Genomic DNA, 27266 nt, shown 5'->3' with positions numbered 1-27266 from the left:
AATTTTTTACTATTTCTTATTTTTTCAACACTTTTTCCCTCTAGATTAAAATTTTTTACTATTTTCTCTAAAATAACATAATGCTTTGGCAGGTTAAAAGCGTATGGGGAAGATAAAACAGTCTTAAACCACCCAAACCTTCTCATAAAAAACCCAGCATTAAAGCGCATAAAAAAGGACCAATAGTTATCTTTAAAAAGGGAATTAAAACAGAAACAGAAAAATTTTATTAAAAGGAACCTGTTAAAATCTGGAAAGTCTTTGCCTCCTTTGTATTTTGGTTTTATCACGGTCTCTCTCTTTAGTTTCTCCATTTTTGAGCTCCAGAAAAAGGTAAAACAAGCTTTAGTAATTTTTTTCAACATATTCTTTGGGGGAGGGAATACCAGACTAAGATATAAAAGGAGGGGTAAAATCACCATTTTTATAATCAACACTTTACCATCCATGGTTAATTTCCTCAAGTTCCACATGCTTATTTTTGTGTTCACCTTCTGGGCTACTGATTCCCAATTATTAAGACCATCATTTAATTCATTAAAAGAAACACCTAAAATAGTAATAGAACTTGTTACCGGAATGTTTACATCGTATAAAACCATATCACCAATATTTAAGATATTACATTTATTAAAATTAACCTTAAAACCAGATCCTATGCAGAAAGACTGAATCTGTTTAAGAGACAATTGCAAAGATGGTGAATTACGACATAAAATTGCTACATCATCCATATAACCAATTATTTTTGCTTCTAGATTTTTCCCACCAGGTAGAGGTACACCACAAATTTTATTATCATCACGGATTGTACATAAAAGAGGTTCCAAGGCACAGATAAAAAGTAATGGTGATAAGGGGCACCCCTGCTTCACCCCAGATTTTAAAAGAACATCCTGCGTTTTAAAACCATTAACAACAATTTTGCTTGTACAATCTTTATAAAAGGCTTTAAGAGACAATAAAAAACATTCCGGTATACCCAATTTCTCTAAAACCTTAAAAAGATAAAAATGAGAGACCCGGTCGAAAGCTTTTTCAAAATCAATAGATAAAATGGCCATCTTCCCTTTTCTGTGTTTAACATCCTCAATACAATCTTTAACTAAATTTAAATTATCCCAAATACTGCGTTCCGGTATCCCACACACTTGATTTGGGTGAATTATTTTTCCAATTACCTTCTTTAGACGATTTGCACAAATTTTTGCCATGATTTTATAATTGCTATTTAAAAGTGTTATTGGTCTCCAATTCTTTAGATCTGTTTTATCTCCTTTCTTATACAGTAAAGAGACTTCACCTTTTTTCCAAGAAGTTAATAAAACCTTTTTTTTAAAAACTTCAGTAAAAAGATAAAACAAATCGTCTTTTAAAACATCATAAAAGGTCACATAAAATTCTATGGGGATACCGTCAGAACCAGGTACTTTTCCGCTTTTAAAACTCTTTATGGTCTCTAAAATTTCCTGTTCTGTTACATCCTGGGATAAAAACTCTTGTGAATCAAGGTCTAAATAGGAGGTTATTTTTTCCAGGGAATTGTGCATTATTTTTTGATCGATTATTTTATTATTAAAAAGATTTGAAAAATATCCATGGACTTTATCTAAAATGTCTTTCATATTTTTTTCACCATCTATATTTTCAATACAAGTTTTCTTATCTCTAATTTTTTTAAAAAAATACCTGGAGCATTTTTCATCCTCTTCCACATGTCTGACTCTGGAACGGAATATCAGCTCTTTCCCTTTTTGCTCTAGACATCTTGTAATCTCCTCTTTTAACTTTAAAATATCTCTTTCTACGTCCAATTCATTTGCTTTAAGTTTATATAAGGTTTGGAGACGGATATTTAAATTATTATAAAAATCTAATTTTTCTTTGGCTTTATTTATACTTTTTTTAATAAAAAAATCCTTAATTTTTATTTTCATTTTTTCCCACCAAATGCTCATTGACATATTAGGTTTTTTGTTTTTTTTACATTTTTTATAAAAACTAATAAAATCTGATAAAACCTGGGGATCATTTAAAAGAGATGTATTCATTTTCCAAGACTTTTTACCACTTCTCTTATCTACGTTTGTTTTTATATTAAAATACAGCATTTTATGGTCAGAGAAAATATTAGTTTGGGCATCACATTTAACAGGCAATATATGTTCTGAACCAAAAATAAAATCTATCCTCGAGCTACAATTTGCATTGCTCCAGGTGAAGCCGGCCTCCTCTGGACTAGATTTATTACAATGCTTATAAATGTCTGTTAACCTGTAATCATGGATAATATCACTTAACATGCCAGAAGTCTTATCATAATTTCTACTTACAGACTTGGTGCGCCGACTTTCACCTTTTAAAATACAGTTAAAATCACCAGCTAGGATAAAAGGTTCAGATGTATTAATAAAAAGTGGTAAAATCTCCAACATTTCTGCCCTTTCATTTTTATCCGGAGACCCATAAAAATTTAAAAACTGCCATTTTATATCATTAATAAAAGCTTTAACCAATAAAATACGCCCTGGTAAAATTTCTTGAATAAAATCAATACGAACATCACCTTTAAAAAGCATAGCTACCCCTGCCGATCCCACAGCATTAGACCCGGACCAGACAGATGGGCCATGCTTCCAAGCTTCCTCATATTTTTTATAGGACAAGGTATGTGGGATATTGCACTCCTGAAGAAAAAACACAGATGCCGTTAAACATGAAAGAAAATTAAAAAGCGTTATCCTTCTATTTCTGGATTTTATACCCCTCACATTTAGGGAAAAACCAAGTAGTTCAGCCATCACACAGAATAGGTTAGGATGTTATATCACAGGGACAAAAACTTTAAAACCTATCCGTTGAACCGGCCAGACCACTTGTACTCGTACCGCTCTCATCTCCTGATTGCACTGTAAGAAGTGAATCTTCGGAGGAGGAACAAGACTCTTCAAGTAAATGACCCGCAGCTCTGTATGAGAAGCTCGGGAGGCTACAGATTGGTGCAATTCCCTGGGTCTCCATGGGTTGAGCATTTAGGTCCTTGTCAGGTGGGTCCCCAACGGGCCTTGCCGACCCTGTCTGACCTACGGGAGGCCGACATCTGGGAGTAGGTTGTGCACAGGGTAGAGACCCTGAGTCCTCTGAGACAGCAGGGACCGGAGCCCCACTGGGAACAGCGGGGTCCGGAACCCCCAGGGGCCCAAACTCCACCTCCCCGCAAGGAGAAGTGTCCATTTGTTCTCCCCTAACTACACCATCAGGACAAACCTTTTTCCCCCTTTTTTTCTTATTCTTGGAACCCACCTTGCACCACTCCTCACCTTCAGACTCTGAACCCTGATTAGGAGACCCTTTTGCACCTTCCTTTTGTCTGCCCTCGCTTCTGTTAGCCAATTTTTAATTACGTCAGAGTCATCCTTCATTGCCTCAGAAAGCACCTCCTCCTCTGGCACGCCCTTTTTGGCTCCTGAGGCTCCAGATTGTTCCTCCTCCTGCGGAGCGGTCTGGCCTTTTGGTTCAGGTTCGGATGTCTTGGTCCTTCCTTCTTGTCCCTGTTCCTCCTCTCTACACCTGTGTGGACAAGAAACATAAAAATGACCTGGGGTTTTACAAAAACTGCACTTTTTTTCATGCATACACTCTTTTGTGCTATGTTCACAACTGGCACAGTTTCTACAGGTCACCGCACAACTTTCTTTAGAGTGACCATATTTGCCGCAATTCCTGCAAAAGACAGGCATCCCAGAAAAAAAAAAGTCAGCATTAGTATGCCCTATTTTGAAACGGGCCAGGGGAAGTTTAATACCATTAGGAAACTCTGCATCCCTTATACAAGTCACCAGAAATTTCCATTTAGATGTCCAAATATGAAATTCATTTAGCACCTTTCCAATACATTTAATATTTTTGAAATAAGGTGCTAGAAAACATGTTAGTTCGACAGAGCTTATGAAAGGAGAAAAGACTTTCACTACCACCATTTTTACCTCATCCAGGACGTGCTCAATAATCTGTATTCCCTTTAATACTGGGCTATCCTTTTCCCGACTTGCTCTAATCAGAACATCCTGAAAAATACCTTGTCCTGTAAAGGTGATGTCGTAGTCTCCACATTTCGGGTAGTCTTGGATGGATAGAATTTCGCTTATCTGGACATGGAATAAGCCCTCGAGCACGTCCTGGACTACATACCGCAGCTTCCTCTCGTCAGCGCCACCATCTGAAAAATGAATACGAATTGTATTCTTAAGCCTCGCATACTGAGGCACGAGGTTGGGGTCAACCTCCATCTCACTCGCCACAAAGGAGCAAATTCACAATCGCTTGTAAATCTGCACTTCCCAGGGTCTTGTAGTAAAGAACACCTGAGAACCTAGGGGGATCGCAGCCCGTTGCTCAGGGACTAAGCCCACCTCCCAATAGCAACAAGGGATTAGATCCCACTACAAGAGTGGGACCCGCACCCAAGGCCGAGAGGCGGGGTACCCCGAGCACCTAGAGAACCCAAACCTGATGACAGATAAACAACCACTAGATCTGAGCCAAAAGGCCAAGAAGCGATAACCAGAATTGGTTTCGGACTACGGTGCCACCCAAGGATCCTGAAAAGTCCATTTGTGGAGATGGGCTCCTGGACTCCCGTTAAGAAGACATGTTGTTAACCTCTAGATCCCTTACATGCCTGCACTTTTCGGCTTGCTGCTGCTGCAATCCACGCGTTTTAGATCAGCATAACTCCACCTCTTTAAACACAGCACCCTCACCCCCTGCTGTTCCCACCCGCCTCAACACCGTTGGAAGGGAGGAGAACCAATTAAGGCGGGGTGGGGTGGAACGAGCAGCTGTCTACCCTTAGCAGGAGGGCTGCTGATTACTTACCTTTCCTGCTGCTGCTGGCTGTCCAGCAGCAGACTGAAGGTGGCTGCTGCTGTGCGCAGGTATATAAAGGCTCAGAGCCTATTATGACACGCGCAGCCAGCGTTCCATTGCCACATTCCATCTACTGCAGGCAGGATACCTGGCTGGCTGAATGTCACTGAGAAGCTCACAGAGACCGCCATAAGCAACAGTTTAAAAGAATGCCACAGACTAATCAACCAAACTTTTTGGGTTGGGTTCTCTTTTATAGTCTGCAGGCATTAAATGAAAGAAGTCAGTGTTCCAGCAGAGGGAGACAACGTTTCAGAAAAGGCATTGTAGCGAACCAAAAAAGAAATTTTAAGCGCAGCAGAGTAACCAGCGCACATACCTGTTAGCTCAGGTGAGTTTAAAAGGCTGCTGTTGATAACAAGGGCATTTGCTAAATAGATGGTGTGTGTGCAACAATATACTGAAAGGTCAATTATATTGTGCAGCTTATCTCACCACCTGTAGTTATTTAGGTGAAAGCTCCAAAATGCTTGCCTAATATGTCTGTTTATCCAAAAGGAAGTAAAGAGGGAGAGCTAGCTAGATAGCATTGCATTACATTACATGGCAATGCAATGCACAGTTGCTGAAGTTGAACCAAAATGAGCTTGTCATCTGGCTTCTGCAACTTTGAACATGAAAAATCCAATGAGGAGAAGAAAAGCAAAGCCAAAGAGTCCATCCCAAAATCCGACAAACAAGCAAAATGAACAAAAAACATTGAATTCAATTCTTTCTGATTTTAGAAACTGCATTAAAGAAGGGGTGCACCGGTCCTGGAGATACTGCAATACCAGGTCAATGCGTGGAGTGGACAGAGCAAGCTCTTTTTCCATCTCCCTGTTCTAAAAATCCATTTAATATATGGTCCCCAGATAGTGGACGTATCAGATATTAAACTGATAAGAACAGATACTACACTTGATCTTAGCCAAAAGGCCAAGAAGCGATAACCAGAATTGGTTTCGGACTAAGGTGCCACCCAAGGATCCTGAAAAGTCCATTTGTGGAGATGGGCTCCTGGACTCCCGTTAAGAAGACATGTTGTCAACCTCTAGATCCCTTACATGCCTGCACTTTTCGGCTTGCTGCTGCTACAATCCACGCGTTTTAGATCTGCATAACTCCACCTCTTTAAGCACAGCACCCTCACCCCCTGCTGTTCCCACCCGCCTCAACACCGTTGGAAGGGAGGAGAACCAATTAAGGCGGGGGGGGGGGTGGAACGAGCAGCTGTCTACCCTTAGCAGGAGGGCTGCTGATTACTTACCTTTCCTGCTGCTGCTGGCTGTCCAGCAGCAGACTGAAGGTGGCTGCTGCTGTGCGCAGGTATATAAAGGCTCAGAGCCTATTATGACACGCGCAGCCAGCGTTTCATTGCCACATTCCATCTACTGCAGGCAGGATACCTGGCTGGCTGAATGTCACTGAGAAGCTCACAGAGACCGCCATAAGCAACAGTTTAAAAGAATGCCACAGACTAATCAACCAAACTTTTTGGGTTGGGTTCTCTTTTATAGTCTGCAGACATTAAATGAAAGAAGTCAGTGTTCCAGCAGAGGGAGACAACGTTTCAGAAAAGGCATTGTAGCAAACCAAAAAAGAAATTTTAAGCGCAGCAGAGTAACCAGCGCACATACCTGTTAGCTCAGGTGAGTTTAAAAGGCTGCTGTTGATAACAAGGGCATTTGCTAAATAGATGGTGTGTGTGCAACAATATACTGAAAGGTCAATTATATTGTGCAGCTTATCTCACCACCTGTAGTTATTTAGGTGAAAGCTCCAAAATGCTTGCCTAATATGTCTGTTTATCCAAAAGGAAGTAAAGAGGGAGAGCTAGATAGATAGCATTGCATTACATTACATGGCAATGCAATGCACAGTTGCTGAAGTTGAACCAAAATGAGCTTGTCATCTGGCTTCTGCAACTTTGAACATGAAAAATCCAATGAGGAGAAGAAAAGCAAAGCCAAAGAGTCCATCCCAAAATCCGACAAACAAGCAAAATGAACAAAAAACATTGAATTCAATTCTTTCTGATTTTAGAAACTGCATTAAAGAAGGGGTGCACCGGTCCTGGAGATACTGCAATACCAGGTCAATGCGTGGAGTGGACAGAGCAAGCTCTTTTTCCATCTCCCTGTTCTAAAAATCCATTTAATATATGGTCCCCAGATAGGGGACTATCAGATATTAAACTGATAAGAACAGATTTTTTCTTCGAAAGCCCGAATTCGTGTACAAAACCCGAGTGCGCTTAAAAAAGTGACAAGTGCCACAAAAGAAGTGCACTAGGATGCTGGTCTTCTTGAAACCCTCTCCAAAAGGAGAAGGGTCCCCCAAACCATTCCCCGTCCCTCCGAGCCAAAAGGCCACAACGAGGAACACCGACAAAAAGCCACCTCCAGCCGAAGCCAGAGGCGACCCAATCTTACCCCCAGCACCTGCCCGAGTTCTCACCCGAGCAAGGCACTGGGAGCCAAAGACTGTGCTCCCCTCCCGGAAGAGGGGAGCCAACAACGCTCTCCTCCCAAAAGAGGAGAGCCAGGGGGGTTCAGGGGGGAGCGGAACCTGATGGCCACACACTCCCCCCCTAGACCTGCCAAGAGAGGAACCCGTAAGGGAACCGCATCCCGACAAAATCCTAGTAGGACGTGACACACGTGAATAAGTGGTCACACAGTGACAAAGAAATTAAATAAATAGTGAAGGTTTCACAGTATAATACTGCCCGGACCTTCGACCGGGAATTGAAAAATTCCCCATCCTAAGGCCAGAAGGCCCGGAATAAGGGTGTGTGCGAAGAAAGAAAATTTGAAGTGCTTGTGCAAATGTGCCATAAACTCAAGTGGGGTTCCCAATCCCAGTGAGTTAAGGCACCCCAGGGTCACCACTCCTGGGGCACTTCACACTTCGGGCTTTCGATCTTCCCCGGCCCAATGGCGTCGATCCTGGGGGGCCATGCTTTCCACCAGATGACTATATTAGCCACCTGGCGTACTAACAAGCGCCTAAACCCCAGTGTGCATAATGTATCAATCTACTAGGGCGGCCAACATCCAAAACCGCCTTTTCGAAAGATACTACACTTGATCTTAGCCAAAAGGCCGAGAAGCGATAACCAGAATTGGTTTCGGACTACGGTGCCACCCAAGGATCCTGAAAAGTCCATTTGTGGAGATGGGTTCCTGGACTCCCATTAAGAAGACATGTTGTCAACCTCTAGATCCCTTACATGCCTGCACTTTTCGGCTTGCTGCTGCTGCAATCCACGCGTTTTAGATCTGCATAACTCCACCTCTTTAAACACAGCACCCTCACCCCCTGCTGTTCCCACCCGCCTCAACACCGTTGGGAGGGAGGAGAACCAATTAAGGCGGGGGGGTGGAACGAGCAGCTGTCTACCCTTAGCAGGAGGGCTGCTGATTACTTACCTTTCCTGCTGCTGCTGGCTGTCCAGCAGCAGACTGAAGGTGGCTGCTGCTGTGCGCAGGTATATAAAGGCTCAGAGCCTATTATGACACGCGCAGCCAGCGTTCCATTGCCACATTCCATCTACTGCAGGCAGGATACCTGGCTGGCTGAATGTCACTGAGAAGCTCACAGAGACCGCCATAAGCAACAGTTTAAAAGAATGCCACAGACTAATCAACCAAACTTTTTGGGTTGGGTTCTCTTTTATAGTCTGCAGGCATTAAATGAAAGAAGTCAGTGTTCCAGCAGAGGGAGACAACGTTTCAGAAAAGGCATTGTAGCAAACCAAAAAAGAAATTTTAAGCGCAGCAGAGTAACCAGCGCACATACCTGTTAGCTCAGGTGAGTTTAAAAGGCTGCTGTTGATAACAAGGGCATTTGCTAAATAGATGGTGTGTGTGCAACAATATACTGAAAGGTCAAATATATTGTGCAGCTTATCTCACCACCTGTAGTTATTTAGGTGAAAGCTCCAAAATGCTTGCCTAATATGTCTGTTTATCCAAAAGGAAGTAAAGAGGGAGAGCTAGATAGATAGCATTGCATTACATTACATGGCAATGCAATGCACAGTTGCTGAAGTTGAACCAAAATGAGCTTGTCATCTGGCTTCTGCAACTTTGAATATGAAAAATCCAATGAGGAGAAGAAAAGCAAAGCCAAAGAGTCCATCCCAAAATCCGACAAACAAGCAAAATGAACAAAAAACATTGAATTCAATTCTTTCTGATTTTAGAAACTGCATTAAAGAAGGGGTGCATCGGTCCTGGAGATACTGCAATACCAGGTCAATGCGTGGAGTGGACAGAGCAAGCTCTTTTTCCATCTCCCTGTTCTAAAAATCCATTTAATATATGGTCCCCAGATAGGGGACGTATCAGATATTAAACTGATAAGAACAGATTTTTTTTTTTTTAATTTGGCTATCCCCTCACAGGGATAAAACCAGTTTTATTTAAAAATTACACAGATGTACAGAAATAAAAGCAACATTTTACATCATTACAAATTTTTATACATTGTCTCGAAACATACGAGACTTAAAAACATAAATTATTCAAATAGGATAAAAATTTGCTTATATTCAAATTAATAAAATGTTACAAAAATTCAAAATGTGTTCCATACATTGACATCCCATTTTAGGGAGATATTTGGATTATTTTTTTATCTAATAAAAAATATACATACATTTCACTTAAACAAAAACTAAAAACATCATTTAAAGACAATTCATCATGATTAAAAATTAAAATATTTCGGGCTTTCCAGAGAGCTATTTTGGCGCAATTTATTGTCTTCCATGCCATAATTTTTTGGTCTTTTGTTGGGCATTCCATAAGTCCATAAAGTATTGTGGCGTAGTTAAAGTCTTTGAGGTCTGCCACTTTTTCCATCAGAGGGAGCAATTTTCTCCAGAACGCTTTTGCAAAAGGACAAGTCCATAGTAGATGTTTCACTGATTCCTCCTCTTGACATCCGCTTCTTGGGCAAATGGCAGACCTCACGAGTCCTCTTCTATGTTGGAATGCCCGGCAATGAAGACATTGGTGTGCGCAGCTCCAAGCCAAATCTTTCTGTATATTAAAAAGATATTTTGCATTAATGACTTTCCATATATTCAATATTTGTTCATCATCATAGCGCTCAATGTTACATAACTCTTCATTTTTACAAAGACTTTTAATTAATTTCTTACTATTTTGTAGATCTCCCGCTTCTTTACCCCCTGAATTAAAATGAATCACTATTTTTTCTAAAATTAAATAATGCGTTGGCAGTTTAAAAGCATATGGAGATGATAAAACCGTTTCAAACCACCCAAACTTTCTCATAAAAAAACCAGTGTTATAACGCATAAAAAAGGACCAATAGTGATTTTTAAAAAGGGCATTAAAACAGAAGCAAAAAAATTTAATTAAAAGAAATCTACTAAAATCTGGAAAGTCTTTCCCACCTTTGAGCTTTGGTTTTGTTACAATTTCTCTTTTTAATTTCTCCATCTTAGAACTCCAGAAAAAAGTAAAACATGCTTTAGTGATCTTTTTTAAAATATTTACAGGGGGAGGGAAAACCAAACTCAAATACAATAAAAGAGGCAAAATGACCATTTTTATAATTAATACTTTACCCTCCATCGTTAATTTTCTCATATTCCACATACATATTTTCGTATTCACTTTCTGAGCTACCGCCTCCCAGTTATTTAGACCATTATTGGATTCACAGAAAGAAATACCTAAAATATTAATAGATTCAGTTATTGGAATAAAAACATCGTGTAAAATCATCTCCCCAATATTTAAAATACTACTCTTATTAAAATTAACCTTAAAACCAGAAGCTGTACAAAAGGATTGGATCTGTTTGAGTGAGTTTTGTAGTGATGGTGCATCTCGGCAAAGGACCGCCACATCGTCCATGTAACCCACCACTTTTGCTTCTGTTCCTTTGCTTCCAGGTAGAGGGATACCACATATTTGTCTATCTCTACGGATTGCACATAAAAGTGGCTCAAGAGCACAAATAAAAAGTAGTGGGGACAGGGGGCACCCCTGTTTTACCCCTGATTTTAAAAAAACATCTTGTGTCTTAAAACCATTTACTAAAATCTTACTTGTGCAGTCCTTATAAAACGCTTTAAGAGATAATAAAAACCTTTCTGGTATGCCCATTTTTTCTAAAACCTTAAAAAGATAAAAATGAGAAATCTGATCAAAAGCTTTTTCGAAGTCAATTGATAAAATTGCCATCTTCCCTTTTCTGTTTTTAATGTCTTCAATACAGTCTTTAACAAGGTTTAGATTGTCCCAGATACTGCGCTCAGGCACACCACATACTTGGTTTGAGTGGATTATTTTTCCTATAATTTTTTTAAGGCGGTTTGCACAAATTTTTGCCATTATTTTATAGTCACAGTTTAGTAGGGTTATAGGTCTCCAGTTTTTTAAGTCTGTCTTATCACCTTTCTTATATAATAATGAGACCTCCCCTTTTTTCCAGGATTTTAATAAAACCTTATCATTAAAAACTTCAGTAAAAACATAAAACAGATCCTCTTTTAAAATATCATCAAATTTTACATAAAACTCTATAGGAATACCGTCTGATCCAGGGACTTTTCCAATTTTAAAACTTTTTATGGTTTGTAAAATTTCTTCTTCTGTTATGTTTTGTGATAAAAACTCTTGGGAGGCGGTATCTAAAACAGATGTTATTTCTTCTAGAGAATTTTGCATTATATTTTCATCTATTGTTTTATCATTAAAAAGATTAAAATAGTAACCATGTACCTTTTCCAAAATTTTTCCCATATTTTTCTCTCCATCTATATCTTCAATTACTTTTTTTTTCTCTCTAATTTTTTTAAAAAAATATCTAGAACATTTTTCGTCTTCCTCCACGTGTTTTATTCTGGAGCGGAAAATTAGCTCTTTCCCTTTTTGTTCTAGTGATTTTGTTATTTCTTCTTTCAGTATTTTAATATCTTTTTCTACTTCTAGACTATTTTCTCTAAGTTTATATAAGGTCTGTAACCGGGTATTTAAATTATTATATAATTCTAGCTTTTCTTTTGCTTTATATATGCTTTTCTTAATAAAAAAATCTTTTATTTTTTTTTTCATTTTATCCCACCAGGCACTTATAGGGACATTTACATCTTTCTTCCTCCTGCAGTTTTTATAAAATTCAATAAAATCCGATAAAATCTTAGAATCATTTAAAAGGGATACATTCATTTTCCAAGTTTTTTTCCCACATTTTTTATTAGCATTAATTTTTACACTAAAAGATAAAAATTTATGATCTGAGAAGATATTATTGTGGGTTTCACATTTATCAGGTAAAATTTGTTCTGAACCGAATATAAAATCTATTCTTGAACTGCAATTTAAATTGCTCCAGGTAAAGCCGGCCTCTACTGAACTAGTCTTGTTGCATTCTTTATAAATATCAACAAGTCTAAAATCACTTAAAATATTACTTAACATACCGGAAGTTTTGTCATAGTTTCTACTTACGGCTGTAGAGCGCCGACTTTCACCCTTTAAAATACAATTAAAATCACCTGCCAAGATAAAAGGTTCAGAGGTATTAATAAATAATGGTAAAATCTCTAACATGTCAGCTCTTTCATTTTTATCTGGGGACCCATAAAAATTTAAAAATTGCCATTTTACACCATTAATAAAAGCTTTAACTAATAACATACAACCTGGTAAAATCTCTTGGATAAAATCAATTTGAACGTTTCCCTTAAAAAGTATAGCTATCCCTGCTGATCCGGTAACATTTGACCCGGACCACACTGATGGGCCACATTTCCAATCCTCTTTGTATTTTTTGCAGGATACTGTGTGCGGGATATTGTATTCCTGTAAAAAGAAGACGGAAGCCGTAAGACAAGTTAAAAAATTAAATAATGTTACTCTTCTGGTTTTTGATTTTAGACCCCTCACATTGAGGGAAATGCCCTTAAGTTCTGCCATTGGAGGAAAGTAAAAAAATTATATAAAACAGAAATACGGAACTTACTTCCTATCCGCTGAACCGGCCAGACCACTTACGCTCGAGCTACTTCCCTCGTCCAAATTTATCGTAAGTAAGGACTCCATGGAGGAGGAACTTGACTCACCAAGACAATGACCCAACGCTACATGTGAGTAGCTTGGGAGACAACTAAGAGGAACAGCACCCTGGGTCTCCACGGGCTGGCCATTCAGATCCTTATCAGGTGGGTCCCCAGGTGGCTCCCCTGCACCCAGTGGAGGCCGACACACAGGGGAAGGTTGTGTACAAGGCAATGTACCCGAGCTCACGGAGCTGGCAAGGCCCGGCTCCCCACCGGGGTCAGCAGGGTCCGGGACCTTTGGGGGACCAACGTCCACCTCCCCACCAGGAGATGTGTCCATCTGATCCCCATCAGCCGCTCCATTCAAACCATCTTTCTTCCCTCTTTTCTTTTTATGGGGACCCACCGTAGTCCAGTTAGCCTCAGACTCAGGCCCAGGAAACCCAGTTTTTGCCTCGGGCTCGGTGTCAACCTTCTGCCGGTCTCTTTTGGTTTTACCGATCATGCCCTTTTGTTCCTTTTCTGCCTTTCTTTTAGCCTCCCTGTTGTCTTGGTGCCAACTTTTCCTTACTGCTTGGGAGTTACCCTTCATTACCTCTGAGCTTTCCTCATCACTCGAATCGCCCTCTTTGCTCGCTGAGGCTCCAGGTTGTTGTTCCTCCTCCTGAGGGGTGGTCTGACCTGTTGGTTCATTTTCGGATGTCCTGGCCTTTTCCTTCCGTCTCTGTTCGGCCTCCCAGAACCTATGTGGGCATGAAAAATAAAAATGACCAGGTTTTTGGCAGAAATTACATTTTTTATCATGAGGACATTCTTTGGTGTCATGTTCTGTACTAGCACAGTTTCTACAGGTTGCCTCACAGTCATCCTTAAAATGGCCATATTTTCCACAGTTTCTACAAAAGGGTGGCATACCAGAAAAAAAGAAGTCTCCATTTGAGGAACCTATTTTAAAACGTGCAGGAGGGAGTTTCACACCGCCTGGTAAATTAGGGTCTCTTTCACATGTTACTAGAAATTTCCATTTGGACGTCCATATGTGAAACTCATTAAGTACTTTCCCTATACATTTTACACTTTTAAAGTACATTGAAAGAAAACATGTTAGTTCCACTGAAGTAACGAAAGGAGAAAATACTTTAAGGATTACCATTTTTACCTCATCCAGGACGTGCTCGATAACTTGTATTCCTTTTAGAATAGGATTGTTTTTTGCCTTTCTGGCTCTTACCAGGACATCCTGAAAAATGCCTTCCCCGGTGAAGGTGATGTCATAATCGCCACGCCTTGGATAATCCTGGATAGAGAGAATCTCGTTCTTCTGCACATGAAAGAGCCCTTCAAGCACGTTCTGGACTACGTACCGCAATTTCCTTTCATCACTTCCGCCCTCTGTGAAATGAATACGGATAGTGTTTTTAAGCCTCGCATAGTGAGGCACGAGGTTGGGGTCAACCTCCATGGTAACGCAACAAGAAAAAGCAAATCGCAAACCGCTTGCAATCTGCGCCTTTCAGAGTTCTGTAAACAGAAACACCTGAGAGGCTGGGGGGGATCGCAACCCGTTACCCTGGGACTAAGCCCTCTCCCAATAGCAGCAGGCAGGGGAGCCCACCGAAGTGGGTCACCCTGCAAGGCCGAGGAGAGGGGTACCCGAGTACCTTCTGGACCACCGTCGCCTGTACAAGACACTTGACCGCAGCCAAAAGGCCGAGAAGCGATAACCAGAATTGGTTTCGGACTACGGTGCCACCCAAGGATCCTGAAAAGTCCATTTGTGGAGATGGGCTCCTGGACTCCCGTTAAGAAGACATGTTGTCAACCTCTAGATCCCTTACATGCCTGCACTTTTCGGCTTGCTGCTGCTGCAATCCACGCGTTTTAGATCTGCATAACTCCACCTCTTTAAACACAGCACCCTCACCCCCTGCTGTTCCCACCCGCCTCAACACCTTTGGAAGGGAGGAGAAACAATTAAGGCGGGGGGGGGGGTGGAACGAGCAGCTGTCTACCCTTAGCAGGAGGGCTGCTGATTACTTACCTTTCCTGCTGCTGCTGGCTGTCCAGCAGCAGACTGAAGGTGGCTGCTGCTGTGCGCAGGTATATAAAGGCTCAGAGCCTATTATGACACGCGCAGCCAGCGTTCCATTGCCACATTCCATCTACTGCAGGCAGGATACCTGGCTGGCTGAATGTCACTGAGAAGCTCACAGAGACCGCCATAAGCAACAGTTTAAAAGAATGCCACAGACTAATCAACCAAACTTTTTGGGTTGGGTTCTCTTTTATAGTCTGCAGGCATTAAATGAAAGAAGTCAGTGTTCCAGCAGAGGGAGACAACGTTTCAGAAAAGGCATTGTAGCAAACCAAAAAAGAAATTTTAAGCGCAGCAGAGTAACCAGCGCACATACCTGTTAGCTCAGGTGAGTTTAAAAGGCTGCTGTTGATAACAAGGGCATTTGCTAAATAGATGGTGTGTGTGCAACAATATACTGAAAGGTCAATTATATTGTGCAGCTTATCTCACCACCTGTAGTTATTTAGGTGAAAGCTCCAAAATGCTTGCCTAATATGTCTGTTTATCCAAAAGGAAGTAAAGAGGGAGAGCTAGATAGATAGCATTGCATTACATTACATGGCAATGCAATGCACAGTTGCTGAAGTTGAACCAAAATGAGCTTGTCATCTGGCTTCTGCAACTTTGAACATGAAAAATCCAATGAGGAGAAGAAAAGCAAAGCCAAAGAGTCCATCCCAAAATCCGACAAACAAGCAAAATGATCAAAAAACATTGAATTCAATTCTTTCTGATTTTAGAAACTGCATTAAAGAAGGGGTGCACCGGTCCTGGAGATACTGCAATACCAGGTCAATGCGTGGAGTGGACAGAGCAAGCTCTTTTTCCATCTCCCTGTTCTAAAAATCCATTTAATATATGGTCCCCAGATAGGGGACGTATCAGATATTAAACTGATAAGAACAGATTTTTTTTTTTTTTTTTTTTTTACCAAATCAGATAGGCCGGAGCATAAGCTCAATCAAATCGACTTACAAAAGCATTTCATTGACACTTAGCCTTTCATCACACTTGGTATATAATCAAAATTAAAACCAATCCTTATCATCAGGTACATTATACACTACTAATTAAACTTTACCAAAAACCTCCACTTTTTAAACTTCCAGATCCCTTCAGCATCTATAATACTTCCACGTTCCTTATCCCAGAGGTATATTACATACATACGTGACAGAATCAATCTCAAACATTCATTAACTGACATTTTCTTCCTTTTAAAAACTAACAAATTCCTCGCATCCCACAAACTTTCAATTACACACACCACCAACAACCATAAAATCCTATCCTTAATTCTACTACATGCACCCATCCCAAACATAGCAAGTTTCCAATTAACATACTTTACACCCACCAATTCCTTACAAAGTCCCCCTATACCCTTCCATACATCATATGCAAAATCACAATCCCATACCATATGTCTAACATGCTCTCTCAAACCACATCCATCCCTCGGGCATACCTCAGATTTAACTAAATCCCTCTTCTTTTGCACATCCCTAACAGGCAAAATGTCATGCAATATCATCCAAGCGATATCTCTCTGTCTGTTAATCACACCATCTATACTTAATTTTCTCCACATCTCGGTTACTTCCTCCCCTCTCAACCCATTGATATTACATATCACCTCACGCTCACGCACCATCCTAATGACTTTCTTCTTTTGCCTAAAATCACTCATATTAACGGACAACAAATCATACTTCCTTACAAATTTCTCAACACAACCATACCATACAGGACACCTAAAAGCAACAGGCACTCTAGCATCCCTTTTGACCCACTTTAAGCCATAAAGCATCCATCCAGCCGAATACTTCATCATATAAGCACACTTATTACTTTTCCCTAGAACCACCACCACCATTTTCACGTAACTAATCCCTAAAAAGAAATCAATATTTGGAAAATCCAAACCACCATTTACGCATAACTTATAGACATATTCCCGTTTCAATTTCTCCATGCGACTTCCCCAAAGAAAATTAAAGATGAATTTCTCAGTTTTCCTAATTTTCTTAAAAGCAGCTGGATATACATTCGCAACAAACAACAAAATAGGCAAAATAACCGCCTTAATAATCAGAACTTTCCCAGTCAGAGTTAATTCTCTCATTCGCCAAAAATTCAACTTGCGCACCACTCTCACCCCACAATCTTCCCAACTCTCATTTCCTTTCAAATCATCATTAAACTTAATCCCAAGCACCTTTATTGCACCATCCTCACACCTCACACCATCCATCGGTACATTCCTCTCACCAAAACATTTAAAGGAACTCTTAGTCCAATTGACCTTAAAAGCTGAGACACTACAAAACAAACTTAATATCAACCTTGCCCTACTCATCGCAGCCATATTCCCACTCACAATCACTACATCATCCATGTAACCTAGAATTCTCACATCCTTTCCATTACTCCCAGGAATCATCACACCTCTCATAACCTTATCCTTCCTAACCATACACATCAACACTTCAATCACACTAATAAACAAAAAAGGGGACATAGGGCACCCCTGACGCACTCCTGATTTAATTCTCACTTTCTCACTCAACCACCCATTCACCAAAAATTCACTTGAAACATTACAATACAAACTCCTAACACAGTTTTCAAAATTCCTGGAATAACCCATCTTAGACAAAACCTTAAACATAAAGCTATGTGACACACGGTCAAAAGCTTTTTCAAAATCAACCGAAAACAACAAACATTTCTGCTTACGACTCATACAATCCCCAATCACATCACGCAACAACACCAAATTTTCAGTCATACTTCTCCCAGGCACTGCACACACTTGATCTTCATCCACCACACCGCCAATCACTTCCCGCATCCGGCTAGCCAACAATTTACTAAACACCTTATAGTCTGCATTCAAAAGGGTGATTGGCCTCCAATTCCCCAAATCCTTTTTATCACCTTTCTTATGAACCAAAACCACCACCCCATCTCTCATAGATTCACTCAACATATTCTCCGTGAACATATACTGGCACACCTCCAATAAGTCATTTCCCATCGTGTCCCATTCCTTAACATATAACTCCACGGGCAGTCCATCCTTCCCAGGTGTTTTATTCTTACTCGCAGACATCACCACTTTTTTAACTTCATCCAACACAAATACATCATCCAATATTTCACGTTCATCCTCACCCAAACAACCTTCTAAACACCCCAAAGCATCAGTCAACATCCTATCATCAACCCATTTTTCCCCATACAACTCCTTATAAAACAACACCACCTCCTGCATCACATCCTTCCCACTCACACACACCCCATCACCATTCACCACCTCATCCATATCCACTTTCTTCCCATAAACTTTTTTGAAAAAAAACCTTGTGCATTTCTCATTTTTCTCCAAATGTTCAATCTTAGAACTGTTAGAACCTTGCTCTTAGGTTTTTTCCTTTGCTGGTCACATGACCTTGTTGGCCTATTTAATCCTGCTCCGCCCTTCTGGCTTTGCTGGACTTCATTGTATAACTACTTTCTAGCTAGCCTGTGCTCTGTATCCAACTCTGTTAGTTTGCTTGGTCTACGGACCTCTATGTTCTATATATTTTGTTTGTTCGTCTGTCTGCTACTATTTCTGTTAGGAGGTGTCCATTTTCCTCCCAGTCCTTAGTACTTGTAGGGATTCCATCCCCACATCTATAGGTCTCCGTACAGACTAGCTTAGGACTTTAGCAGGTCTGATCGCAGGATCAGGTCCCCTGTTACATCGTAGGGATTCAGCTGAGTTCTATCGTAGGGACAGATCTCCTCTCTTTCCTTAGCTCTGGTAGCAGAACATAACAGTAAGTCCAGCCTGCAAATTCTCTAAGGAAAGATTTTTCTGTTCCATCATGGTGTCGGTTCAGGATTTGGCTCATCGCCTGCAGGGACTCTATCTGGAGGTGGCCGAGCTCCGTCAGCACGTGAGTAACTGTCCTGGAGCACATTTCTTGGAGCCTAAGGTATGTTTGCCGGATTTATTTTTTGGTGAACACCGAGAATTTTTTTCATTTAAAAATGCTTGCTTATTATATTTTCGTTTGAGACCCAAGTCCTCTGGGGATGAATCCCAGCGCATAGGGTTCATAATGTCACTTTTGCGCAAAGAGCCTCAGGAGTGGGCCTTTTCTTTGCAAACTAGTGATACATGCTTCAGATCAGTGGATAGTTTTTTTTCTGCTTTGGGGCTATTATATGATGATCCTGACCGTGTCGCATCAGCTGAGACTGAGTTAAGACGTTTGAGACAGGGATCAGGTAATGTGGAAAAATATTGTACTCATTTCCGTCGATGGTCTACTCAAACAGGGTGGAACGATTCTGCTCTGAAAAGTCTATTTCTTGCTGGGCTCAATGAAAGGGTTAAAGACCTGCTAATTGCTTATCCTACACCTGAAGATTTGCAACAGGCTATGCAATTAGCTATACGGGTGGATAGAAGACTGCGTGCAAGGGTTAATGAGAGCAAATCCTCTGCTATGTCAGTTTTTGGTTATGAGAATGTGTGTACTAACAGTGGTGAACCAATGGAGATTGGATCGGTGGCACCTCGCTCTCAAGAAAAAGACCGTAGACTTTTTGAAGGCTTGTGTTTCTATTGCAGAAAATCTAAAGACTACTTTGATAGGAAACGACAGGAGGTTTTGTTCACTGTTGGTGACATGGTTTGGTTGTCCTCTAGGAATCTGCGGTTGAGGATTCCTTCTAAGAAATTGGGTTCCAAGTTTGTAGGACCCTTTAAGGTGCTTCAGGTTGTCAACCAATCTGCTGTTAGGTTGGAGGTTCCTACCTCCTGGAGAATTAATCCGGTATTTCATGTCTCTCTGTTAAAAAAAGCTGTTGTGTCGGATGGTGACGCCTCTGCCTCTGTTCCTCCGGTGGTGGAGGACGGGGAATATGAAATTTCTCGCATCCTTAACTCTAGACGGTATAGAGGTAGTTTGCAGTATCTTGTGGCCTGGAAAGGTTTCGGACCCGAGGATAACTCTTGGGTGAGGTCAGATGATGTTTCCGCGTCCAGACTTATCAGAGCGTTTCACAGGAGATTTCCTGATAAGCCTGGTCCTAGGGGATCCGGAGGATCCTCTTAGAAGGGGGGGTACTGTTAGAACCTTGCTCTTAGGTTTTTTCCTTTGCTGGTCACATGACCTTGTTGGCCTATTTAATCCTGCTCCGCCCTTCTGGCTTTGCTGGACTTCATTGTATAACTACTTTCTAGCTAGCCTGTGCTCTGTATCCAACTCTGTTAGTTTGCTTGGTCTACGGACCTCTATGTTCTATATATTTTGTTTGTTCGTCTGTCTGCTACTATTTCTGTTAGGAGGTGTCCATTTTCCTCCCAGTCCTTAGTACTTGTAGGGATTCCATCCCCACATCTATAGGTCTCCGTACAGACTAGCTTAGGACTTTAGCAGGTCTGATCGCAGGATCAGGTCCCCTGTTACATCGTAGGGATTCAGCTGAGTTCTATCGTAGGGACAGATCTCCTCTCTTTCCTTAGCTCTGGTAGCAGAACATAACAAGAACGGTAAATAATTTCTTTCCCTTTACCCTCAATATATTTCTTAATCTCTTCTTTCACTTGACACATCAAAACATCCACATCCACTCCAATCATCCTTAACTTCCTCAGCCACTCCAGTCTAGAGCTTAAATCATTAAATTTTGCTCTATTCATTGCTGCTTTCCTCCTGCCCCTTTTTCTAAAGAAAAAAACCAATCTCACTCTTCATCCAGTCCCACCACTCAAGCACATTCCTGAAATCACTTTTTTTATCCCTCCACCTAACATACATTCGCCTAAAATCACGCATGATCCTATTATCTTCCAGCAAACGCACATTAAGTTTCCACACGCCACCACCATATACAAAGGAAATCTTACCTTCTAGACGTGCTCTCAAACACACATGGTCAGAGAAGGGAACATCTTCCTGCTGGAAATTCCTACAAATAACATTTTGTGAAGAAAAGAAGATACGGTCTATTCTAGACTCTATGCCTCCCCTGTCGGCCTTATAGGTCGCAGGAGGTGGACTACCTAAACAAACTTCCGCAGCATCCTGTAAGGAAAAATCCGCCACAAGACTCTTGAGTCTTTTACCTGTAACATCCATCTTATCCCCCTCCGTCACACAATTGAAATCTCCAACAAAAATTATTGGCATTTTGCCAGATAAAAAAAAACATAATTTCTCAAAAATTTCCAGCCTCTCCCCTTTATCTATTGGTGCATACATATTTACCACCCTAACCCTCCACCCCCTACAATTTAACTCACATATTACACACCTCCCCGCCTCCACCACAATGTAACTTTCTATCTTAACACTATAACCCTTCACCAAAACACCTACCCCACAATTTTTATTACATACAGAACCAGACCACACACTTTGACCTAAAGGCCATGCATTTTCACTTAAGGGATCGGAGATCCCACACTCCTGGACACAGTATACGTCCGCATCCAAGTTGCTCAAGTAGTCCAAAATTGCCACTCTTCTCGACTCAGATTTAATCAGCCGAACATTTAGCGACAAGATGCTGAGAGCAACTTGGGCACCCATCTATTAATTTGATGTGGCAGGTCACGACAACATGCCCACCTGTACATCATCCTAACCCTTCTGGGGGTAGGACGCTGGACGTGCAGATATCGTAGTTTGTGCCTTCCCCCAAAAAAGACACATCTTGGGGATCAGATGCAGTAGGGTACACCCGGGCTGGACTCACACTGCAGTCACTTAAAGGGGAAAAGGATGGTTCAGTTTTCTTCTTTTTCTTCACTGAAGCTCCTCCATCTTCATCTGAACTATAATCCCGCCGCTGGGGGTCAAAGTCCCCCTGACCTCCCTCCTCCTCAAGGTCAGAAACGACATCGCTCCAGGCCACATGCGGTGTTCTGGTCAGATCAGACTCCTCTTCCTCTTGTAATGTAACCATCATGTCTGGAATTTCAGCCTCCAGATCCTCCACCGGGGCCACTTCCATGCCTATACGATCATCAGTTATCGTCTCAGACTCACTGACATCCGAAGCCACAGACGCGGCCCTCTGCACCGGTGGCTCAGGTGCCAGCTCCATATTTCCTCTTACATTCACACGAACCAGTTCTGGAAAAGCAACCCGAGCCTCCTCCTCATCCAAGAAAGCCAGAGTAGATATCGAAGCAGTCGGAGTTGGAGCAGTCGGAGTTGTAGCTGTGGGTGCAGGAGATTCATTTCTTCTCCTTCCCCTTCCCCCTGCCCCCGCATATGAACCAGGATGGAATATACAGTCTCTGAAGGCATGCCCCTTCTCTCCGCAGAGGTTACAGACTATTTCATTTTTGCAATTATTGGAAGAATGACCCACCTCATTGCACTTCCTGCAAATAATCTGTCTGATGTCGCATGCTTCCTGAGTATGGCCATACCTCCTACAATGACAACAAAACCTGGGCGCATTGGGGAAGAACAGGTAACCCCGCTCACTCCCAATGGAAAAAATTGATGGAGGATAATGTATACCCCCTGGTTCATCAGGACTTTCCCGGAACTTGACCATGAAACGATATTTACCGGTCCATAGTTCCTCCTCATTCATGACTTTTACTGCCACCTTGGTAATATAGCAGTGCCTATTTAGAAAGGCATAAATCAAAGCCAAGTCCACATGTGGGTTGTACATGAAAACAGTCAGAGGTACCTCTTTGGAGCAATACAAGATGACAAAAGTCAGCCCATCCAAATATTGATTGTCCAGATTCTTTTTCAAACAATCATAGAAATTGTTGCAAACAGCCATAGAAGTAAATACAAGATTATACTTGCTTTTGAACTGCTGGAGGCACAAGATTTCTTCCTTCTTCACTTCAAGGAGTCCAAACAAAATCTCCTTCACCACGAAGCTGAGGGTAAAGATTCCTTCTTTGCCTTCTTCCACATCAATTTGGATTCCAAACTTCACTCGAGCCTCACCGGGCCCAGCGTATCAAATGCGTCCCATTATCGCTAGTCGTGTCTACTGGCCAACTCCTTATAGCAGCAAGTGGCTTAAGCCATAAAATGCGATGCCACAGGGCCAAGAGTTAACGCACAGACAGCCAAATGACTAGACCCATTACAGATCTGAGCCAAAAGGCCGAGAAGCGATAACCAGAATTGGTTTCGGACTACGGTGCCACCCAAGGATCCTGAAAAGTCCATTTGTGGAGATGGGCTCCTGGACTCCCGTTAAGAAGACATGTTGTCAACCTCTAGATCCCTTACATGCCTGCACTTTTCGGCTTGCTGCTGCTGCAATCCACGCGTTTTAGATCTGCATAACTCCACCTCTTTAAACACAGCACCCTCACCCCCTGCTGTTCCCACCCACCTCAACACCGTTGGAAGGGAGGAGAACCAATTAAGGCGGGGGGGGGGTGGAACGAGCAGCTGTCTACCCTTAGCAGGAGGGCTGCTGATTACTTACCTTTCCTGCTGCTGCTGGCTGTCCAGCAGCAGACTGAAGGTGGCTGCTGCTGTGCGCAGGTATATAAAGGCTCAGAGCCTATTATGACACGCGCAGCCAGCGTTCCATTGCCACATTCCATCTACTGCAGGCAGGATACCTGGCTGGCTGAATGTCACTGAGAAGCTCACAGAGACCGCCATAAGCAACAGTTTAAAAGAATGCCACAGACTAATCAACCAAACTTTTTGGGTTGGGTTCTCTTTTATAGTCTGCAGGCATTAAATGAAAGAAGTCAGTGTCCCAGCAGAGGGAGACAACGTTTCAGAAAAGGCATTGTAGCAAACCAAAAAAGAAATTTTAAGCGCAGCAGAGTAACCAGCGCACATACCTGTTAGCTCAGGTGAGTTTAAAAGGCTGCTGTTGATAACAAGGGCATTTGCTAAATAGATGGTGTGTGTGCAACAATATACTGAAAGGTCAATTATATTGTGCAGCTTATCTCACCACCTGTAGTTATTTAGGTGAAAGCTCCAAAATGCTTGCCTAATATGTCTGTTTATCCAAAAGTAAGTAAAGAGGGAGAGCTAGATAGCATTGCATTACATTACATGGCAATGCAATGCACAGTTGCTGAAGTTGAACCAAAATGAGCTTGTCATCTGGCTTCTGCAACTTTGAACATGAAAAATCCAATGAGGAGAAGAAAAGCAAAGCCAAAGAGTCCATCCCAAAATCCGACAAACAAGCAAAATGAACAAAAAACATTGAATTCAATTCTTTCTGATTTTAGAAACTGCATTAAAGAAGGGGTGCACCGGTCCTGGAGATACTGCAATACCAGGTCAATGCGTGGAGTGGACAGAGCAAGCTCTTTTTCCATCTCCCTGTTCTAAAAATCCATTTAATATATGGTCCCCAGATAGGGGACGTATCAGATATTAAACTGATAAGAACAGATTTTTTGATTGAATATATCTTTTATTAGCACAGAAAATAAGTTAACAGACAGTGTACAGTGCCGCAGCCCAGTACACACAGAATTCTACATCATATTTACATAGCATGAGGATACGACGCACTAACTACACACATCACACCCCTATGCTACACAAAACACTCAATCTGAAAGAAAAAGCATGTCAATCAATACAGTACGACGAACCGTGATAAGGGATGGGGATTGGGAAAAAGGGGATGGAGAGGGGAAAATCACAGGCCCGAAGCTTTATTGAAAGACAAGACACATAAGGGGAGAGGGGGAGGAGGGGTTTAGTCCTCATCCTCGTCCTCCGAACCGTCCACGATGGAATAGTCTCTGAGCAGGCTGTGGATCATCCTGCGGCAGTCGTGGATGGACATCCTCTCCCTCCTCAAGATGAGCCGGTTCCTGGCGACCCAAACGGCATCCTTGAAGCAGTTCATAAGGCGCCAAGCCTCCTGGATGGCTCCGACGGTATGAACCCCAGGGAAGAGTCCGTAAAGCACAGAGTGGTGCGATAGGCTCGCCCTGGGGACAGAGTTCCTCAGGTCGTCCTCAAGGGCAGTCAACAGGCGCTGTGCAAATCGGCAGTCCCAAAAAGTGTGCAAAGATGTTTCCTCCACGAAGGGGCACCTTGGGCAGTACCGGGTCTTGCACAGGTTCCGGGCATGCATGAATGACCGGACGGGCAGTCCGCCCTGAATCGCCATCCACGACAAGTCCTTGTGCCCGTTGGTCAGCCTGTCAGACGACACATTTGTCCACACAGTCTCCAGCGTGTCCTGGTGAAGTCCTGTGATGTTCTCCACGTCATCCTTGGCTCTGATGAGCTTGTGGATAGTTTTGGGCTTCCACAAGTCGGGCTTGAGTCCCTCCAGTTGATGTTCCCCCACAAATCGAACGACGTCTCCGTAGAACCATGGCGTCGTCCAGTTGTAGGGGAAGGAGCTGTCCCACTTGTCCCAGCCGAGTCGCCTCCAAAGAGGAAGCAGGAAGAAGCGAGACATGGACCTGCCCGCGGAGCCATTCTTGACTTGCAAAGTCCGGCGGACACAATCACACACAAAAGAGGATCGCAGGAGGGTGGGGATATCTGGAACGCCCTTCCCACCCTTGCGAGGCTCCTTGTACATGACGGCCCGCCTGACTCTGTCCATCTTGGATCCCCAGACATAGTGAAACACTGTCCTGGTAATGGCCCTGCACACAGTGACGTGTAGGGGCCAGGCCTGCGCCGTGTACTGCAAGACGGGCAGGACCTCATTACGCAGGACGAGTGCCTTACCCTCACAAGTGAGGTGTCTGAGGCTCCAGAGTCCGATCCGTTGCTTCACCTTGGCCAAGCGTTCTTGCCAGGACTTGAGGGCCGCTCCTTCCTTCCCGAACCAGACTCCCAGCACCTTGAGGAAATCCGGTTGAATGTTGAAGGGGAAGGGGGCGGAGGAGGCCGGCTGCCAATCCCCGAAGAGCATGGCTTCCGACTTCCTGCAGTTGACTTTGGCCCCTGAAGCCCGGCCGAACCTCTCACACGTCTGGACGAGGGCGTCGACTGAACCACGATCAGCGCAGAAGACGGTGACGTCGTCCATGTAGAGCGAGCACTTGACCTCGTGTCGTCCCAGACCCGGTGCGGTGATCCCTCTGATCTCTCCATTCTGCCGGATAGCCTCTGCGAAGAGTTCTATAACACAAACAAAAAGAAGAGGTGATAGCGGGCAGCCTTGTCTGACCCCAGAGAGAACAGGGAAGGGGTCAGTCTTCCAGCCGTTCACCAACACCGAGCTGTGGATATCAAAATACATCAGACGGACATACGAACAAAACATGTTACCCAAACCTAACCGGTGCAGAGCTCGGCCCATGAACTCGTGGGAAACCCGGTCGAAGGCCTTCTCCTGATCCAAGGAGACCAGGGCCGCGTGTGCGCGGCGGACCTTGATGTACTCGACCGTGTCCCGCACGAGAGCGAGGCTGTCTGCGATGCGACGTCCAGGGATGCCGCAGGTCTGGTCCGGGTGGATGATCCGTCCGATGACCGTCTTAAGTCGTGTCGCCATCGTCTTGGCCAGGATCTTGTAGTCCACGTTGAGCAGAGTGATGGGACGCCAATTCCTCAGGTCGCACCTCTCTCCCTTCCACTTGTACAGGATCGTGACCATTCCTTCCCTCAAAGATGGAGGCATTCTACCCTCCACCACCATCTCCTCGTACAGGTCAAACAGGTCCGGACAGATGAGGTCTCCCAGCGCTACATAGAGCTCCGCTGGAAGACCATCACTGCCCGGGGTCCTGCCGGTCCTAAAGGATTTAGCGGCAGAGAGCAATTCGCCCACCATCAGAGGTTTGTCCAAGGCTGCCGTGCCTGCAGGATCAAGATGGTTAGTGATACCTGACAGGAACTTATCAGCAGCGTCGGGGTCGGTAGTCTTGTGGGAGTAGAGTTCGCTGTAGAAGTCGCTGACAACCCTCATCACGTCCTCCTTCCCACGTCGCATGTTTCCGCTCTCGTCTCGCAGCTCGTTCAGGGGCGTGTGACCGGCATGAAGTTTCCTGAAAAAGAATGAGTTACATTTCTCACCCTTCTCCAGATTCTCCACTTTGGAACGGAAGACGATTCGCTTGGACTCCTCCTCAAAGTGCCTTTTCAGGCTCTTCTTGGTCTCCTCCAGCTCCTCCCTCACGTCCCAGCCGCAGTGAAGAAGGTCCTGCAGCGACCGCAGCTCGCGCTGCAGCCCTCTGAAGTCCCTCCTCTTCTCACATGCCTGTTGTCGACCCTTGGCCTGAAAGAAACAGCG

The 27266-nt window shown here is 43.0% G+C and overlaps 3 non-coding genes and 3 pseudogenes across 3 annotated transcripts; all 6 read right to left on the bottom strand.

Moving 5' to 3' along the window:
• Positions 1-5668: 5668 nt before the first annotated feature.
• Positions 5669-5859, bottom strand: LOC141149954 (U2 spliceosomal RNA). Its single transcript, XR_012246230.1, has one exon. It is a non-coding gene; the product is annotated as a U2 spliceosomal RNA (small nuclear RNA).
• A 1109-nt stretch (positions 5860-6968) lies between these two features.
• On the bottom strand, positions 6969-7146 carry LOC141150615 (U2 spliceosomal RNA; annotated as a pseudogene).
• Positions 7147-7935: 789 nt separating this feature from the next.
• LOC141151230 (U2 spliceosomal RNA) lies at positions 7936-8027 on the bottom strand (annotated as a pseudogene).
• A 1105-nt stretch (positions 8028-9132) lies between these two features.
• Positions 9133-9323, bottom strand: LOC141150564 (U2 spliceosomal RNA). The gene has a single exon (XR_012246731.1). It is a non-coding gene; the product is annotated as a U2 spliceosomal RNA (small nuclear RNA).
• A 6463-nt stretch (positions 9324-15786) lies between these two features.
• Positions 15787-15973, bottom strand: LOC141150574 (U2 spliceosomal RNA). The gene has a single exon (XR_012246738.1). It is a non-coding gene; the product is annotated as a U2 spliceosomal RNA (small nuclear RNA).
• An 8323-nt stretch (positions 15974-24296) lies between these two features.
• LOC141150294 (U2 spliceosomal RNA) lies at positions 24297-24467 on the bottom strand (annotated as a pseudogene).
• Positions 24468-27266: the final 2799 nt, after the last annotated feature.

The sequence above is a fragment of the Phyllobates terribilis genome, unplaced genomic scaffold, assembly GCF_046119375.1.
Source record: "Phyllobates terribilis strain yellow unplaced genomic scaffold, ASM4611937v1 Scaffold_5__5_contigs__length_657084704, whole genome shotgun sequence".
NCBI classification, from domain to species: domain Eukaryota; kingdom Metazoa; phylum Chordata; class Amphibia; order Anura; family Dendrobatidae; genus Phyllobates; species Phyllobates terribilis.
The sequence above is the reverse complement of the archived record's forward strand: the minus strand, read 5'-3'. Positions and strand labels throughout refer to the sequence as shown.